General features: G+C 48.6%; 1 pseudogene; it reads left to right on the forward strand.

Moving 5' to 3' along the window:
- The first annotated feature begins 1,183 nt into the window (after positions 1-1,183).
- LOC147668987 (syncytin-2-like) lies at positions 1,184-2,666 on the forward strand (annotated as a pseudogene).
- Positions 2,667-4,060: the final 1,394 nt, after the last annotated feature.

A 4,060-nucleotide genomic window follows, 5' to 3' on the forward strand; every position in this document is an offset into this window, starting at 1 on the left:
GTCCCGCGACGCGGAGGAGTTCTCCCGCCTTTGTAGCGCCTCCGGGCGCGAGGACTGCGGGAAACAGGAAGTCCACGCAAAGCCCGCTGGGAGCTGTAGTCTCCAGCCGCGTCAGAGTGGTGATGGCGGCGAGACCTACAGCGTTCCAGACCCAGGGGCGAAGGCTGCGTGTGGCGTGCTGTCCAGGTGAATTTGCTGCCAGTAACCCCCGCTCCACCGAGGGTTCTCCCGCCTTTGTAGCGCCTCCGGGCGCGAGGACTGCGGGAAACAGGAAGTCCACGCAAAGCCCGCTGGGAGCTGTAGTCTCCAGCCGCGTCAGAGTGGTGATGGCGGCGAGACCTACAGCGTTCCAGACCCAGGGGCGAAGGCTGCGTGTGGCGTGCTGTCCAGGTGAGTTTGCTGCCAGTAACCCCCGCTCCACCGAGGTATTCTCCCGCCTTTGTAGCGCCTCCGGGCGCGAGGACTGCGGGAAACAGGAAGTCCACGCAAAGCCCGCTGGGAGCTGTAGTCTCCAGCCACGTCAGAGTGGTGATGGCGGCGAGACCTACAGCGTTCCAGACCCAGGGGCGAAGGCTGGTGTGTGGCGTGCTGTCCAGGTGAGTTTGCTGCCAGTAACCCCCGCTCCACCGAGGGGTTCTCCCGCCTTTGTAGCGCCTCCGGGCGCGAGGACTGTGGGAAACAGGAAGTCCACGCAAAGCCCGCTGGGAGCTGTAGTCTCCAGCCGCGTCAGAGTGGTGATGGCAGCGAGACCTACAGCGTTCCAGACCCAGGGGCGAAGGCTGCGTGTGGCGTGCTGTCCAGGTGAGTTTGCTGCCAGTAACCCCCCACCTGTATCTTTGCCGCATGGAGTGACAGGTCCAAATAGTAGGAGGGGTTGTAATATGGATTGGATTAGTGCATACAACAGAATGGGCTAACAACAATGTCATATTCAGGGTTACTTCTGACAAAGTTGAAATAGAACAGATGATACAAGAGAAGTACAAAATAAATATACCAAACATGGATCACCGAGCGCAGATATTTAGGCAAACGAAATACGTTTCGATCGCAGCACTCCTAGCAACATGTGACACACACCCACGCCTCCATGGCCACCGCCACTCAGGGGGCCTCCCCGGCCCACACTGTCAATGCCAGAACAGAACGCTTCTGGAAGTACTAGCCCAAGTATACTACAAGAATGAGTGGCTCGAACCTGGCCACATATATTGTAAAGCAGCATCCCTAGGTCCCCCTTGGACTGGCGAAACAATATGGGAGGAAAACATTGATTGGGATGTAGAGGATAGCTGTGAACAGATTTGGAATGAGGCAGCAAGCAGATATACCTGGGGTGGGGAAAGAATATACAAACATAAAAAAGCATTTAAACTAAAAAACCCTTGTCTTTGTTTTATAGGTAATGGCTCTGTCTATGTTGGGCGTAACACAGACTGTAATTCCACGGTTTTTAACTTCGATATGCAGTACGGCACCTCCACTCTGATGGACTACTACTGGGGATGCGGAGAACATCTCTATCTCCAACTACCTCCTCAGTGGCTCGGACTGTGTTCTTTGGTGACTCTGCATGAAGTACATCTGGTTGTGCCGGCATCAAATGCTTCCCACATACTGTCACATCCAATGACAGGTGACTGACATTCCTCCACCGACACCAGCGAGCATCAGAGTATTTCGCAGCAGAAGCCCGTGGTAAGGTCCCAGAAGAATTCCGCCTCTTTAACGAGGCCCAGCTTTTCTTCGGAGGGGCATTCCCAATGTTTCAAACTCAGGCTAATGCCCGTTGGCTGGAAGTAACACGCTATGCGGTCATGAAAGCCATCAACAGCACCAGAGACGTCCTAAATGCAATAAGGGAAGAACTGCGCCGATTAAGACTAATGGTTCGGGAACATCGCTACTTCCTCGACATGCTGACGGCCAAAGATGGTGGTCTGTGTCATCAACTCGGAAAATCCTGCTGCACTTTCATACCGGGAAACGATGAAGATAACGGATCCATATCAAGGACCATTGAGGAGCTGACTAACTTGGGAAAAGAAATGACCGACGAAGGAGGTGCCCCTGCGGACATTATTCCAACAGACTGGTTCACTCTTGACTGGATGCCTTCATGGCTAACAGCAATTCTGAAATTGATGATACCCCTTGTTGGGATTTTAGTAATACTGTGTTGCGCCTTTCAGTTAGGGAGCCATTGCATTAAAAAATTGAGTACCAAGGCAGTAGGGATAAATTATGCTAGCACAGGGATCTACCAGATAGCCAAGTATGAAGACATGGATCGACTTCCCGGAGATGGGACTGGAGTACAATTAGAAATGAGCGAGGTAGCAGCACCAGGCACATGCTATGACATACCCACAGCTCCCCCACTCCCCCCAGGTAGGGACACCATGAGCACCAGCCCTACAGCAGCCCAATACGAACATCTGCTTAAAGAATCAGGTGCCCAATATGCCGACATAATTGCTAGGCCAGATGGAGCTAGAGCAAAGAAAAAAGAGCAGTTCCAAGGCAGCTTTAAGTGTTATGTTAACGACATGCCCTGGATACCCCCCCTGGCTGAAGGGTCACCGAAATACTCAGTTAGGAGCGTGTTCATAAATGAACAAGACGGGGGAGATGATGAAGGGTTAAAATCACGCTCTACCATCTGATCACCGAAAAGAGCACCTCTTATCTGTCTTGATAGTGAATATGCCATATATGGCCCTACCAGAGAAAACCTGAAAATATGCTTAAAACCCTCTATTTTTGCTATGCATAATCAGCAAAGTAAATCCCACCAATCCCCTGAATCGTGGGTTATAGACCCAAGGCAAAGGCCAAAAAGACATGTCTTAGGGTAACAAAATGCACTAGGCCCACGCTGATGTTAAACATGCATTTCTGGTGCATTGAAAAACAACGTGGTAAATTGGCCTGACGTGAAGTACAGTAATTTTCCACAACATTAAGACCAATGCCCTCTCACACGTACACAAGACCCAGCAAGTGCAGATTGACACATCGTGGTACTTTCCACTGAAACATTGTTTTGAAACATTGCTTGCACGAAGTAAAAGCCGCAACCTCTCGCAATAGCAGTACCTATGGCAAGTTCCGCTCTCACAAATAATTTTAGAAATATGTACAGGACAAGAAGTCTTTGTTTATGTTCTGCGGTCAAGCATGGCCAACCAACCATTAGGACACCTGACCGCCCCCACTGTCCTAGGACAATGCGGTCAAGCCACATGCATCAGAAAATACGGCAGGACAGTGTTAGTTCTGTGATTTTAGGTATAAAAGATCCACCCTCACAATTAAAAGGCAGAACTTTCCAAGCTGACTTTTGGGCGGTTCTCCGGTCGACCGATATCTGATTTGGGACTGCCAGAGCCTACTCTACAATGTGATGCCTTCCTGAATAAGATAGCTTTTCAATTTTCAATCTTCTTAATAATCTTAGCTAGCCCTATGTTTTTTCATCCATACCCAATTCCTTGCATTATAGGTATCATTTTAGTATAAGATCTTCTAGGGTTCTTCTCCCTAGATAGGTGCTTCAAGGCACTAGGCCTGATAGAAATGTACTCTGTATAACCCAGCTAAAATTCAATTGTGTCTTTTTAATCTCAGCCTCTGATATTTTATACTTACTAGAGTTCTTAAACCTGCAATAATGTTTCTCCTCAGGAGAGTGGTGTGTAGGCAAAGTATTTTCTTGAACTGGATTTAATGCCTGCTTGAAGCCTCCATTTCACACTGAAAGTTATATTTTAGTAGATAGTCACTTCTGTTCACTTTGCAGCTTTTTATAAGCAATTTATATCTTACATAGTTTCTGGCAGAGTGAAGCCAGGTTTTCTCAGAGTGTTCTTTAGCAATATGCCTCATTGATATATGTGTGTGTGTAATAATAAACGTGCCACTCCAACTTGAAAAGTCGTCTTTTCACATTACTGTTTCTTCTTCCTCAGTGGTTTATTGAAACGATTCCCCTAACCACGGTTAAGTGTGGCCACACCCTAAGTGGCTCGAAAGTGCCTCAGCTACTTACCCTCAATCA

Source organism: Lissotriton vulgaris, unplaced genomic scaffold, assembly GCF_964263255.1.
Source record: "Lissotriton vulgaris unplaced genomic scaffold, aLisVul1.2 SCAFFOLD_4996, whole genome shotgun sequence".
NCBI classification, from domain to species: Eukaryota; Metazoa; Chordata; class Amphibia; order Caudata; family Salamandridae; genus Lissotriton; species Lissotriton vulgaris.